Source organism: Pleurodeles waltl, chromosome 6 (genome assembly GCF_031143425.1).
Source record: "Pleurodeles waltl isolate 20211129_DDA chromosome 6, aPleWal1.hap1.20221129, whole genome shotgun sequence".
NCBI classification, from domain to species: domain Eukaryota; kingdom Metazoa; phylum Chordata; class Amphibia; order Caudata; family Salamandridae; genus Pleurodeles; species Pleurodeles waltl.
This window is the reverse complement of record NC_090445.1, coordinates 551,156,474-551,172,343: the sequence shown is the minus strand read 5'-3', so window position 1 is coordinate 551,172,343 and position 15,870 is coordinate 551,156,474.

Below are 15,870 nucleotides of genomic sequence, written 5' to 3'. Positions count from 1 at the left end.
TATTTTGATTCATCAAATGGCCTATTTGAATAGTTTGTGAAATAATACAACAACTAACTTTGATTTTAATTGGGTTAAAAAGACCGTTTGAGGGCTTGCATATCCTTGAACTTGATTTACGTAGGATATTGCTGTCAGGACCTATTCATGTTGTTATTGAAATCTTTATTTCCGGATTATACAATGAAATATATTTATTTAATCAAAATTGCGAACAGCTTAGTCGCGAAGGCAGTCATGCCTGAGGCACCAACACGAGTAAATATAAAACGTGCAATTCAAACCTCTGTATTGCATATTTTGAAAATAGTGATTCGTTATTGCTTTTCTTTGGTTGTCGACATCTATTTAAGACCGAGCAGTTTTCTTTGGAGATTAAAATGAAGATGAAAATCTTTAGGTCTGAGCAAAATGTAAATCATCCAAGCGTAATTTGCTTAGCTATGTATCATCTAGGAGAACATTTTTACAACAAATGGTGCACTTTGTGGTAGCTTGCAGTAAAGATTTACGACCAAATAGGAACAACAGAATACGAGTTGCTGTTGTTAGTGGTATTCTTGTTGATCCCAAACTTGCGATAGTGCACTTAACACTAAAAGATGTTGCAAAATGATGGAATTGCATCTCATAATTATGTGATTTCGCGTAATTTTGCCGTAATTTTACATGACAGCAAATTAAGCGAATTTCACACACGTCTAAAAATCTTTTGAAGTTAAGGACTGGCTAAATGATTTGGGATTGTCCACTGTTAATTGGTGCCTCTTTGTTAAAGGGACCTTGAACTAATAAGGACGCTAATGGTGTAACAATTTCAGCTAGCATCTTTCTAATCTGTGGGAAAGAGTTCACTGAGGGCATTCTCTATTTTGTGGTGTGATCACAGAACATTCTCTTATCTTCTTGATAAAGTGCTCCTATGTCATACATTTGGGTGTCTCGTGTTCAATGGAATATAAATGTGCGTTTTTTCGAGTACAGTGTCTGCTGGCATTGGTACACATGTGCAATTGCATCTGCTACCTTGCGTAAAGTGGTCAGTGCTTGGATAAGCCCCAAAAAATTGGATAATTTATTGGGCAATTTATTGCCCATGCTCAGAGACCCCTCCATGTGTCGTAGAAGGTCTAGATACATCTATCCTGACCCTTATATGTGTTTTTATTTATGGTTTCTCCTTGTGAGCCCAGCTGAGAAACAAAATGGCAGCCACAACTTACCTTTCAGGTTGCGACCACACAGTCAGGGCCTTGCGCCCCCCCTGGACCCTGCCCCGATCCAGGTATCCTCCGCTAGTAGATCCATGAAAGGTCTGCATTCCTAGATATCTATTTTCCTTATTTCTTTAATAATATCTCCAAAACTACTGAACTGATTTACACCAAATCACAAAAAGGGATATTTCTGGACCCAATGCTAGTGCTTGGGCTTTGGATCCGTGGATCCATAGCAGATTTACAATGGTGGTTGCACTGTGCACCACGGTGGATCCGCACACCCATGGATCAGGCAAAAAAAAAATGGGCAATTTATTGCACATGAGGGATCGTTTAGCAACCCCTCCATGTATTCTATGGGGTCAGGAATCCTCTATCCTGATCCTTAATGTGTGTTTTCTCCCTGGGGGCCCAGTCGAGAAACAAAATAGCAGCCTCAACTTTCCTTTTAGGTTGCGGCCAGACAATCAGGGCCTTGCTTTTCCCACCAGATTCTTGGATCGTCCACGAGTGGATCCCCGAAGGATCTGCATCCCTAGATATTTATATTCTTTTTTTCTTTAATAACTCCAAAACTACTGAATGGATTTACACCAAATCACAAAAAGGGTTCTTTCTAGACCAAGAGCTAACTTTCTGCCAAATGTAGGGTAATTCGATTCAGTGGATCGGGCTGTAGTCATGTTCAAAATCCCTATGGGAAATTGCATTAGGAGAACACATTTTGGGACACCGGCTTTTTCTAGGCCCTTGCTTCACATATCACCCGGAACTTTCCAGATAGCAGCTAAAGTGATCAGGCCACTACTTTTGAAAGTTTTGTGAAAATTTGTCAAACGGCACCAAAGTTATTAGCAAAGCTGAAAAATGCTTCATCTATGGGAGATAGGTCTTAACTATAACTACCTACAGGCTATCACCTGTGTATATATATATATATATATATATATATATATATATATATGTACACAAACACATACGTGGTGAAACTGCTGGACTGATTGCAGGAGCCCCCTCACTTTTTGTCCTCATTTTTAGCTGACAGTGGTGTTTTCTGACTCTGATTGTGCCCTGGGCACTGCTTATAAGTCCCAGGTCCAGTGCTCTGTTCAAAATGGTATATGCAAACTAGGCCTAATTCGACTTTAGAATTAAAAGTACTTCCATCAAGCTACCTTATTTTTACATATCAGCCACCTCTAAGGTATGCTCTAGGTGCCCCCAGGGTTTGGTGTAGAGTGAATATAAGCAGGGAGCCATATAAAATATGTTTTATAAGCCCTGTAAGGGAAAAACAGCTAGATTTGTTTTCTGCATTGTAGTCAATGTGCTTAATAGGCAAACACTGGGACACTTTATTTTAAAATGATAAAGTCATATTTTCAATAGAGATGAGCTAAATACAGCAAGTTTGGTGCCCAATTAAATGTTCTGATAAATCCAACAACTTGTCCATGTTGAATTTAATATAACTGACCCGGGGAAAGAGTTTTAAAACTCTTTCTGACAGTTACCAAATTCAGCACTGTAGTGCACTTTACTGATTGGTCAGTCTCTGGCAGCCTAAGCCAGGCTACCTTAATGAGGTGTGAGGTGACCTGGACGGAGACAAAGGAAGTATCTGGTGGGTGGGGAACGGTTGCAGCAGAGGGCAGAGCAGGAAGGAGGGAGAGTGGCCAAACTGGGTTTCACAGGAGGGAAAGCCACCTGGGACAGAAACTGGACCTCCCCCATTTCCTGTTCCTCCAGCCAGCTAGGAGCCCTACTAATTAGATTAGGAAAGGGGCTGGAGGATGTGTGTTAGGGAAACTTGACCACTCCAGCGGGTGGACACTGCCAGATGTAAGCTTCAAAGAGAGATTTCCTCCATTTTGGATTTATAAAGAATGTAGCTTTCTGGGATTGATTTTTACCACACTTCACAGGAAGGTCACACAAGAGGGTGTTGGCCTGCATCTCATTGTAAAGAAGCACCCCCTTATTCCCATCCCCAGGAGCAGGGACAAATATGGCAGAGCTGCCCCCTGTTTAAATCCCCTCTGGAAGAAGATACTGGAGAAGAAGGATTGCCCTGCTGGTTCCTTGGCCTCCACTTGGACACTGCATTCAGAAGAACTGCAACAGCTGCACACTTTGGGCTTCAACAAGAAAATTACTTTGCCTTGCTTCTGTAACTCCAGGAGTTGACACCCTGTAAGCTACAGGTACAAATGAGCTGACCAGAGTCCCCTGAATCAAGTCCTGCAAAACAAGATCAGCTGCCCAACTGTCCAGTGGACATTTGAGAATTCTTACCAGGTGCATCCTGGGAATTGTAGTCCCAACTCCCAAGGTGCAACTCAGAGCTTCTAGAATCTTGGATCAAGTTTGTGGGCACTTCAAGGACCCCAGAGGACCTCTGGAAGAAGATCCAGAAGTTTGAAGATGTTTGAAGCAACTGCTGTAAAAAGCTCTATAAGTTGAGGAGGTGCCCTGTGGTAGTTGTAGACCCAAAGAGGCAAATCAGAGCATCTGAACCCTTGGATGGTGCTGTGGACCCCTTTCCTGAAAAAAGAAACACTTCTGAAAGTTAGTGAAGCAGTGGTAGATCATGGATCGCCTGAACGCTGGGCTTTGTCGGATGTATGATGGAACAACGCATGCGTATATCACGCATGCCTTTACAACAGTGTCTCTACAACAACCGCGTCTTTACTACGCATGCCTTTACTATGCATGCATTTACAATGCAATTCATTTAAAAATAATGTTTGGTAAAGGAACATGAACAGTGAATTCTCCCCCGCCCTGCACCCTACACCTAACACCATACTCCACCCTGAGCCCTAACACCCTGTCCTAAAAACTACCCCAATTTCCCACCCTAAACTGTAAAACCTACCCTGTCCTAAAAACTGCCCCAACCCCCGCCCCAACCCTGCACCCTAAAAGCTACCATGCCCTATCCTAAAACCTACCCCACCCTAAAAACGACCCCGATCACCAGCTCTAAACCCTAAAATATACCCTACCCTAAAAATTACCCCACCCTGTCCTAAAAACAACCCCAAACCCCTGCCCAACACTGAACCTTAAAAGCTACCCTGCCCTGTCCTTTAAACTACCCTGCCCTAAGAACTACCCCGATCCCCCACCCTAAACCCTAAAATGTACTCTGTCCTAAAACCTACCTCACCCTGTCCTAAAAGCTACCCTGACCTCCACCCTAAACCCTAAAACCTACCCTGCCCTGTCCTAAAAATGACCCCGCCCTAAACCCTAAAAGTTAACCTACCCTGCCCAAAAAACTATCCCACCCTGTCCTAAAAATGACCCCCACCCTTCTGCCCTAGATCCTATAATCTATTCTGTCCTGCCCTAAAAACTACCCTACCCCCATCCCCACCCTAAACTCTAAAAGCTACCCTGCTCTGTCCTAAAAGCTACCCTGACCCCCACCCTAAACCATAAAACCTATCCTGTCCTAAAAACTACCTGTCCAGGTTTCAGGGCGGAACTCCCCGCCCTGAAACCTAAAAGCTACCCCACCCTGTCCTAAAAACTACCACAAACCCCCACCCTAAACTCTAAAAGCGACCCTGCCCTGTCCTAAAACCTACATCACCCTGTCTTAAAAACTACCCCAACCGCCACCCTGAACCCTAAAACCCACCCTGTCCTACAAACTATCCCACCCTGTCAGAAAAACGACCCCAATGTCCCACGCTAAATCCTAAAATCTACCCATGTCCTAAAACCTACCCCGCCCTGTCCTAAAAACGACTCCGAGCCCCCGCCCTAAACACTAAAACCTACCTTCCCTGTCCTAAAACTGCCCCTTCCCTGCCCTAAACCTCAAAAGCTACCCTGCCTGTCCTAAAACATATCCCGCCCTGTACTAAAAAATACCCCGCCCGACCCAAAACCCTTATACCTACCCCGTCCTAAAAAATATCCCACCCTGACCTAAAAAATACCCCTATATCCCATTCTAAACCTTTAAAACCTAACCTGCCCTAAAAACTACCCCACCTCCTGGCCCCACCCTAAAACCTAAAATTTACCCTGCCCTGTCCTAAAACCTACCTTACCCTGTCCTAAAAACTACCCCAACCCCCACCCTAAACCTTACCCTGTCCTAAAAACTAACCCACCCTGTCCTAAAAACGACCCCGAACCGCCACCCCCATTCTTTACCCTGAAACCTACCCTGCCCTGTCCTAAAAACTACCCCGACCCCGCCTTCACCCTAAACCGTAAAAGCTACCCTGCCCTGTCTTGAAACCTACCCTGCCCTTCCTAAAAACTACCTTGGCCCCCCACCATAAACCTTAAAAACTACCCTGTCCTAAAACCTACCCCACCCTGTCCTAAAAACTCCCCCACCCTAAGTCCTAAAACCTACCCTGCCCTGTCCTAAAACTACCCCTCCCCACCCTAAACCCTAAAAGCTATCATGACCTGCTCTAAAACCTACCCCTCTCAGTCCTAAAAACTACACCGACCCTGACCCCCACCCTAAACCCTAAAACCTACCCTGTCCTAAAAATTACCCCACCCTGTCCTAAAAATTACCCCAATCCCCTACCCTAAACCCTAAAAGCTATCCTGCCCTGTCCTAAAACCTACCCCGCCCTCTCCTAAAAATGACATGACCCCCCAACCATAACCTTAAAACCTACCCTGTCCATAAAAAACACCCACCCTATCCTGAAAACTACCCCAATCTCCTTAAACCTTACCCTGCCCTGTCCTAAAAACTACCCTGACCCCTGCCCTCACCCTAAAAGCTACCCTGCCCTGTCCTAAAAGCTACCATGCCCTGTCCTAAAAACTATCCTGACCCCTCGCCCTAAACCTTACCCTAAAACCTACCCCAACCTGTCCTAAAAACTACCCGACCCCCTGCCTTTGTCCTAAACCCTAAAAGTTACCCTGCCCTGTCCTAAAACCTACCCCCCCTTGCCCTAAAAACTACCCCGCCCTAAACCCTGAAACTACCCCGAACCCTAAATTCATCCTCAACCTGTCCTAAAAACTACCCCAACCCCCTCTACCCAGCCCCACTTACCTCTCTCTCTCCTCTGGTCGGCACTTCTTCCTATTCCGCCCAAACTGCTCTCTCTGCTGTTATCATGCATATGCATGGTAAAGGCATGTGTGCTAAATGTATATGCGTGGTAAAGGCACGCATGGTAAAGGCATATATACGTGGTAAAGGCATGCTAAACGTATATGCGCGGTAATGGCAGCGTGGTCAATGCATAGCGTTGCATTGACCGCGTTGCTGGTGATGTTTTCCGGCTTTTTAACCCTTTCAATGTTATTTGTTTCTAGGCACTAGGTTTACTTTTAATATTTTAAAATTCATATCTCTGGTTCCCTGTAGTGGAGTTTTGTCATTTTGGTTTAATTGTAAAGATAAACATATTTCCTATTTTTATAAATCAGTGTTGTGTTTTACTTATTTACTGTTTTGTGGCTATTAAATACTTTACACACCTGTCTCCTAAATTAAGCAGAACTGCCCGAGGGCAAGGATTATCTTACCGAGAACTTGACTGGACCTCGAGGTGGTCTGTGGCCTATTGCTAAGTGTAGATACCTACCTGCCCCTACTGATAATCCATTTTCCAACAATACATATATCTATATATATTTACAACTACACATAGATACATATGCATATTTATTATCAAATGTACTGAGTGGCGGTCGCCACTAATTAGTTATAGTTACGACCAAGTCTTAATAGAAATAGCATTTTTTAACTTGCCTATATCTTTGGTACCGTTTGATGAATCTTCATGAACTTTTCCAGAATGCGTGGCCTGGTGATTCTTGTTGTGCACAGGAAGTTTCGGGGTGATCTGTCAAGTAGGGGCTGAGAAAAAGGGGGCCACAAATGTTTCATTTCCCATGTTAATTCCTATAGGACGTGTCAACACGTCTACAGCCCGAACTGATGGACGGAATTACTCCAAATTTGGCAGAAAGGTAGCTGCCGGTATGCAGAGTGTGCTCTTTGTTATTTGGTGTAAATCTGTTCAGTACACACACACACAACACCCCCACCCTCACCCCCAACACCATACACACAAACACATGCAACAAAATTACATATACACCCCGTAATCCTCTGGAATAACGCAAGGGCAAAAGGAATCAAGTCCAATGAGTGTAATATTAGAAATATTTAGAAATACGTTTAGAAATCAAAAACAGTATTTACAATATATACAAAAGGCGGGACAATGCCCACTCAAAAATTGTCCATGGCCCACTGGGCCAAAACACATAGGCCAAGCCCACACTTGACTCCTACCTCAATACGGAGAGAACACTGCAGGGGCATCAGGTCGAAAACACACAGGCACCGCAGGGGGACGGGGAGTGGGGGCACCTCAGCCGGAAGATGGTACAACACCACTGCTCCTGGAGGGAGCTCCATGCCCACTGCTTGGTCCTGGGAGTACAAGGCCACAGTCTCTTAAGTGGGTGGTTTGCCCACTGCTTGGTCCTGGGGAGTGCAAAGCCACAGTCTCTCAAGTGGGTGGTGTGCCTACTACTTGGTCCTGGGGAGTGCAAAGCCACAGTCTCTCAAGTGGATGGCTTCTCAAGAATAGGGTGAGTGGATGCCTTCTTCCACTGGTTCTGGAGGGGGCTTTGTGCCCAATGTGCTTCATCCTGGCAAGGCGGGGCTGAGTGGATGCCTTCTTCCACTGGTTTTGGAGGGGGCTTTGTGCCCAATGTGCTACATCCTGGCAAGGAGGGGCTGAGTGGATGCCTTCTTCCACTGGTTCTGGAGGGGGCTTTGTGCCCAGTGTGCTTCATTCTGGCAAGGATAGGGTGAGTGGATGCCTTCTTCCACTGGTTCTGGAGGGGGCTTTGTGCCCTGTGATGCAGCACATGGGGAGTGCAAGGTCACAGTCACCCACCTGGGTGTCAGACCCACATGATTTTCTGTGGGCAGAATGCATGACACTCCATGGAGGCAGGACTACAGACCATCCGCCGGCGGGGAGGCTGTACAGTGGTGGCAGTGCCGGTGCTTGTGTTGGTGCTGCCTGTGGTGGTGAGAGGCTCCAGACTTTCCCCTGCAGCCTCGGACGGCTGCCCACTGGAGCTGCTTCTGCTGCCAGTGGTGCTGCATGCCGTAGTGCAGGTGGCGGTGCTTGTGGCGGTGCAGGTGGCAGTGCAGGCCGCAGTGCAGGTGTCGGTGCTGCCAGTGGTGGGGGGAGGATCCAGCCCTTCCCCTGCAGCCTCGAACGGCTGCCCACTGGGGCTGCTGCCAGTGGTGCTGCTTGTGGCGGTGCAGGTGGTGGTGCACGCCGCTGTGCAAGTGTCTTGCTGCCAGTGTTGGGGGATGGCTCCAGCCCTTCCCCTGCAGCCTTGGACGGATGCCCACTGGGGCTGCTGCTGCTGCCAGTGGTGCTGCTTGTGGCGGTGCAGGTGGTGGTGCTGCCTGTGGAGCAGGTGGCGGTGCTGGCATTTGTGGTGGTAGCCTCCAGGCCTTCACCTGCAGCCTCGGATGGATGAAGTGCCCTGGCTGGTGTTCTGTGCCCCTTCCTGCCCTTGGCAGATGGTGGCGTCTCATTGCTTCTGCCAGCTGGAGTCTTTGACTTGGCCTTGCTGGCTGATTGTGCCTCCTTCTCCTTGCTGGATGCTGTCCCCTTTTTGCCCTTGCCAGGTGTTGGAACCTTGGCACACTGGCTGGGCTGACGGGTGCCTCCTCACAGCTGCAGAAACCACAGCGGACGTGGACTTGGTGGCTGAGGTCCTGGGCTGGGTTCTGGTCACCCTGGCCCGAGGTGAAGGACAGGGGGGAGGGTTAGGGAAGAGGTCAATATTGCCTAGGAAAAGCTTCTTAGGGACATTGGGGCGGGAAGAGGGTGAAGGTTTGGGAGTGGTGGAAGAGGGAGTGCTTGTAGGAGGTGTCAGTCTGCTGTGTGTGGGTGCAGGTGCATGAGCTGGATGCTGTTGTGAGGTGGATGGTGTGCTTGCATTTGTGTACTGTGTGAGGAGGGGTCACAGACACAGTGGGAGAGGACACAGGGGACGTGTGCATGGATGTGGGGGTGGTGACTGCCAGTGAGGGGCATGTAGTGATAGGCGTGCTGGTGATGTAGGTAGTGGATGAGGATGTAGTGCATGCAGGTGTGAGTGGAGACACTACTGGGAGGGAGGTGGACGAGGAGGAGGGGACACAGTGGAGGCAGTGGATGTTGGTGTGTCTACATGGGGATGGTGCTTGTGAGATGAAGTGTGGTGCTTGTGTTTGCCTGAGCCACTTCTGTGTGTTGATTTGGGTGATTGCTGGTCTGGAGGTGTGCTTGGGAAAGGTTGGGGTTGAGGGGATTGGGACTGGGTAGAGGAAGTTGGAGGGGGGAGGCTGGAGACAGGGACAATGGCTGCCATTGGTGAGGGGGCCAGAGCCTGAAATGCTCTCTGTTGGGCCGCCACACCAGAGTGAATGCCCTCCAGGTATGCATTTGTTTGTTGAAAATGCCTTTCGACACCCTGGATGGCATTCAGTATGGTTAATAGCCTCCTCACTGAGGGCAGCCGGGCTGACTGGGGCAGGGACTGAGGTGCCTGGGGCAAAGGAGATGCCCACCCTCCTGGGTGAGCAGGCACGGGAAACACATTGAGGGGCTGTTGGGAGGGCGGTGCTGGTACGGGGTGGCAGCTGTACCTGTTATTGGGGTGGGCACAGAGGTGTCCGCCACCGCAAGGGGGCTTCTATCATTGGAGTAGTCGCTGTCTGTAGTATCCCCTCCTGTCTCCGTCATGGTGCTCCCCTCACCCTCCATCCCACTGGTGCCCTCACCGTTGGTGGATTTGGCCTCCAGGCCCATGTGGGATGCAGCTCCTTTCGTCACCGGTGCCTCTGCTCCTCCGCCAGATGATGCTAATGCACACAAGGACAGGGTGACAAAACAAGAAGGGGGGGAGACAGAGGATACACTTGGTCAATGACAGCAACAACACCACCGTTGGCGTACACAACACACAGAGATCAGCCCTATGCACTACCAGGTACAATGCTAGCCACCAGCCCATGGGGTACATTGCCCAACACCATTGGCTGCACAACTGAAACCAACAGGACCCTGCCCAGTAGTAGATGCCCACTAACACTATTGGGGTTGAAATGCTTCAAAGCCTGCCAAACAAGGGACCTACCCTGCCAGTTTGCCCTGGCCTACTTGCACCCACAGCCCACATCCCCCACCCAGGTGCAGCCTTAACGCGCTAAGTCATGATTTAGAATCTGTACTCACCCCCTTGTGGCTGGTGTGATGTCTTCAAGCGCCCATCCAACTCCGGATAGGCCACTGCCAGGATGCGGAACATCAGGGGGGTCAGGGTACAACAGGCACCCCTTCCTCGTTGGGAGGCCAGCCCCAGCAGGGCCTCCGCCTTCTTCCTTGCCCAGTGGCACAGGTCCTCACACCGTTTGCAGCAGTGGGTGCTCCGCTTGTCAAAGACCCCCAGGGTTCCCACCTCCTTGGCGATGGCACGCCAAATACCCTTTTTCTGATGGGCGCTGACCTGCAGGAAAATATGCATGGAAAAAAGGGATTAGTCATACCGTCCGGACTGTTACACTCATGGCCCACAATATCCCTCCCATCCCCTTACGCACAGACATTGACCACCAGGCATGCAGCACTCTGTCCAGGATCCCTCAGCCCCCCCACACGAGGCTTATACACACAGCGATCCATACATTCATGGCCCACGCATCAAGCTCATAGTGTACCCACCTGTTTGTCTGGAGGACCATAGAGTAAAGTGTACTGGGGTAGGACCCCATCCAACAGTCTCTCCAACTCATCTGAAGTGAAGGAGGGGGCCCTTTCCCCAGACACTCAAGCCATTGTCGCTTCCAGACACAGGTCACAGCAGCACTTGCAGTGTAGGTCCTCTCCTGTTGAAGGTCAGTTAGCAAGTGAGTGAACAGATAGAAAATGACGGTCACATCCGTGGCGGTTGTAGGAAAGTACCATCTTGCCTGGCATGTTACCCCCATATTTCACTGTATATATGTTGTTTTAGTCTATGTGTCAGGCAGGGCCCCAGTGCTCATAAGTGTGCCCTGTATGTGTTCCCTGTGTGATGACTGACTGTCTCACTGAGGATCTGCTAACCAGAACCTCAGTGGTTATGCTCTCTCTGCTTTCCAAATTGTCACTAACAGGCTAGTGACCAATTTCACCAATTCACATTGGCATACTGGAACACCCTTATAATTCCCTAGTATATGGTACTGAGGTACCCAGGGTATTGGGGTTCCAGGAGAACCCTATAGGCTGCAGCATTTCTTTTGCCACCCATAGGGAGATCTGACTATTCTTACACAGGCCTGCCAGTGCAGCCTGAGTGAAATAACGTCCACGTTATTTCACAGCCATTTACAACTGCACTTAAGTGACTTATAAGTCACCTATATGTCTAACCTTCACCTGGTGAAGGTTGGGTGCAAAGTTACTTAGTGTGTGTGCACCCTGGCACTAGCCAAGGTGGCCCCACATCGTTCAGGGCAAATTCCTCGGACTTTGTGAGTGCGGGGAAACCATTTCACGCATGCACTATAAATAGGTCACTACCTATTTATAGCGTCACAATGGTAACTCCGAACATGGCCATGTAACATGTCTAAGATCATGGAATTGTCACCCCAATGCCATTCTGGCATTGGGGAGACAATTCCATGATCCCCCGGGTCTCTAGCACAGAACCCGGGTACTGCCAAACTGCCTTTCCGGGGTCTCCACTGCAGCTGCTGCTGCTGCCAACCCCTCAGACAGGTTTCTGCCCTCCTGGGGTCTAGGCAGCCCTGGCTCGGGAAGGCAGAACAAAGGATTTCCTCTGAGAGAGGGTGTAACACCCTCTCCCTTTGGAAATAGGTGTGAAGGCTGGGGAGGAGTAGCCTCTCCCAGCCTCTAGAAATGCTTTGATGGGCACAGATGCTGCCCATCTCTGCATAAGCCAGTCTACACCGGTTTAGGGATCCCCCAGCCCTGCTCTGGGGCGAAATTGGACAAAGGAAAGTGGAGTGACCACTCCCCTGACCTGCACCTCCCAGGGGAGGTGCCCAAAGCTCCTCCAGTGTGCCCCAGACCTCTGCCATCTTGGAAACAGAGGTGTTGCTGGCACACTGGACTGCTCTGAGTGGCCAGTGCCACCAGGTGACGTCAGAGATTCCTTCTGATAGGCTCTTACCTTTCTTACTAGCCTATCCTCCTTCCTAGGTAGCCAAACCTCCTTTTCTGGCTATTTAGGGTCTCTGCTTTGGGGAATTCTTCAGATACCGAATGCAAGAGCTCACCAGAGTTCCTCTGCATCTACCTCTTCACCTTCTGCCAAAGGATCGACCGCTGACTGCTCAGGACGCCTGCAAAACCGCAACAAAGTAGCAAAGATGACTACTGCAACCTTGTATCGCTTCATCCTGCCGGCTTTCTCGCCTGTTTCCTGGTGGTGCATGCTCTGGGGGTAGCCTGCCTCCTTCTTGCACCAGGATCTCTGAAGGAATCTCCCGTGGGTCGACGGAATCTTCCCCCTGCAACCGCAGGCAACAAAAGACTGCATCACCGGTCCTCTGGGTCCCCTCTCAGCACGACGAGCGTGGTCCCTGGAACTCAGCAACTCTGTCCAAGTGACTCCCACAGTCCAGTGACTCTTCAGTCCAAGTTTGATGGAGGTAAGTCCTTGCCTCCTCATGCTAGACTGCATTGCTGGGTAAAGCGTGATTTGCAGCTGCTCCGGCTCCTGTGCACTCTTCCAGGATTTCCTTCATGCACAGCCAAGCCTGGGTCCCCGACACTCTACCTTGCAGTGCACAACCTTCTGAGTTGTCCTCTGGCATCATGGGACTCCCTTTTCTGACTTCGGGTGGATTCCGGTTCACTCCTCTTCTAAGTGCCTGTTCTGGTACTTCTGCGGGTGCTGCCTGCTTCTGTGAGGGCTCCCTGACTTTCTGGGCACCCCCTCTGTCTTCTCATCCAAGTGGCGACATCCTGGTCCCTCCTGGGCCACAGCAGCATCCAAAAATCCTAACTGCAACCCTTGCAGCTAGCAAGGCTTGTTTGCAGTCTTTCTGCGTGGGAACACCTCTGCAAGCTTCTTCACGACGTGGGACATCCATCCTCCAAAGGGAAAGTTCCTAGTCCTCTTCGTTCTTGCAAAACACCAAGCTTCTTCCATCCAGTGGTAGCTTCCTTGCACCCTCAGCTGGCATTTCCTGGGCTCCTGCCCACTCTCGACCCTGTCGCGACTCTTGGACTTGGTCCCCTTGTCTTACAGGTACTCAGGTCTAGAAATCCACTGTTGTTGTTTGCTGGTGTTGGTTTTCCTTGCAGAATCCCCCTATCACAACTTCTGTGCTCTCTGGGGGTTGTAGGTGCACTTTACACCTACCTTACAGGGTCTTGGGGTGGGCTATTTTTCTAACCCTCACTGTTTTCTTATAGTCCCAGCGACCCTCTACAAGCTCACATAGGTTTGGGGTCCATTCGTGGTTCGCATTCCACTTTTGGAGTATATGGTTTGTGTTGCCCCTATACCTATGTGCTCCTATTGCAATCTATTGTAACTTTACACTGCTTGCATTACTTCCTTTTGCTATTACTGCATATTTTTGGTATTGTGTACATATATCTTGTGTATATTTGGCATCCTCATACCGAGGGTACTCACTGAGATATTTTTGGCATATTGTCATAAAAATAAAGTACCTTTATTTTTAATATATCTGTGTATTGTGTTTTCTTATGATATTGTGCATATGACACCAGTGGTATAGTAGGAGCTTTGCATGTCTCCTAGTTCAGCCTAAGCTGCTCTGCTATAGCTACCTTTTATCAGCCTAAGCTGCTAGAAACACCTCTTCTACACTAATAAGGGATAACTGGATCTGGCACAAGGTGTAAGTACCTCTGGTACCCACTACAAGCCAGGCCAGCCTCCTATATTGGTTGTGCAGCGGTGGGATAAGTACTTGTAACTACTTACCACTTTGTCATTTTGTACTTTTCATAAGAGAAAAATATACAAAACAAGTTCAGTGTATGTACACCTAACCAAAAAGTTTTGCTTTTCTTCTCTTACACTTTCTGCTAAGTGCTGAAAAGTTCTCCTAAACTTTCAAAAAGTTTGAAAAAGTTTTTTTTCCCTGTTCTTTAAAAAGTCCTGAAACTTTTTCTCTCTTCTCACTGTCTCTAAACCTTCTTCTATCATGTCTGATGTAAGAACTTCTCTTAAAATGGTCAATACAACATATGACAATCTTAACTTTAAGAGCCTAAGGAGTCTCTGCATTGATAGAGGTTTAGTGGTAGGAAAGAACCCTTCTAGAGAATTTCTGTTTAACATGCTCATTGAGAATGATAAGTCCCTAGGTGGCCCTTCATCTGAGAAGTTAGTAGATAGCTCACACTCTGACTCAGGGGAAACCCTTGAGGGAGGTGTACAGGGTTCTCTTCCAATTCTGCCCCTGAGCAGACCACATAGCAATGCTGGTAGTAATAGAAGCTCCCATCATAGTAGGGATGTTTTTATTCCTGAAGGCCAGGTTGTTAGAGTGCAAGCTGTTAGGGACAGGTCTCCCTCTGATAATTTCAATATATCTTCTGTGTCTAAACATTCCCAACCCACCCACCCTGAAGACAACATGTTAGAAAGGGAACTCAAAAAGTTGTGAGTGGTAGAGACCAGGCTGAAGCTTAAACAGCAACAGCTGGCTCTAGACAGGGAATCCCTAGACCTGGAGGAGAGATAGAGGTTGGGGTTTGGACCCCATGGTGGCAGCAGCAGTATTCCTGATAGCAATCCTGTAAGAGAGCATGATTCCAGGAATCTGCACAAGATAATTCCCCTTTACAAGGAGGGGGATGACATTAACAAGTGGTTTGCTGCACTTGAGAGGGCCTGTATGGTACAGGGGGTCCCTCAAAGGCAGTGGGCTGCTATCCCATGGCTATCTTTCAATGGAAAGGGTAGGGATAGGCTCCTTACTGTTAGAGAAAGTGATGCTAATAATTTTGCAGTTTTGAAGGATGCACTCTTGGATGGATTTGGCTTAACCGCTGAACAATACAGGATTAAGTTCAGAGACACCAGAAAAGAGTCCTCACAAGACTGGATAGACTTTGTTGACTGTTCAGTGAAGGCCTTGGAGGGATGGTTACATGGCAGTAAAGGTTCTGACTATGAAAGCCTGTATAATCTTATTCTGAGAGAGCATATTCTGAATAACTGTGTGTCTGACTTTTTACACCAATATCTAGTGGACTCAGATCTGACCTCTCCCCAAGAATTGGGAAAGAAGGCAGACAAATGGGTCAGAACAAGAGTGAACAGAAAAGTACATACTGGGGGTGACAAGGATGGCAAGAAGAAGTATGGTAAGTCTTCTGACAAGGGTGGGGACAAATCTAAAAATGAGTCTTTATCAGGCCCGCAAAAACACTCTGGTGGGGGTGGTGGGTCCAAATCCTCTTCAAATCAAATCAAAAAGCCTTGGTGTTATTTATGTAAAGTAAAAGGCCATTGGACAACTGATGCCAGTTGTCCAAAGAAAAACACCAAACCTCCCACTACCACAACCCCTACTGCAACTTCTAGTGCCCCTAGTAATAGCAGTGGTGGTGGGAGCAAACCTACT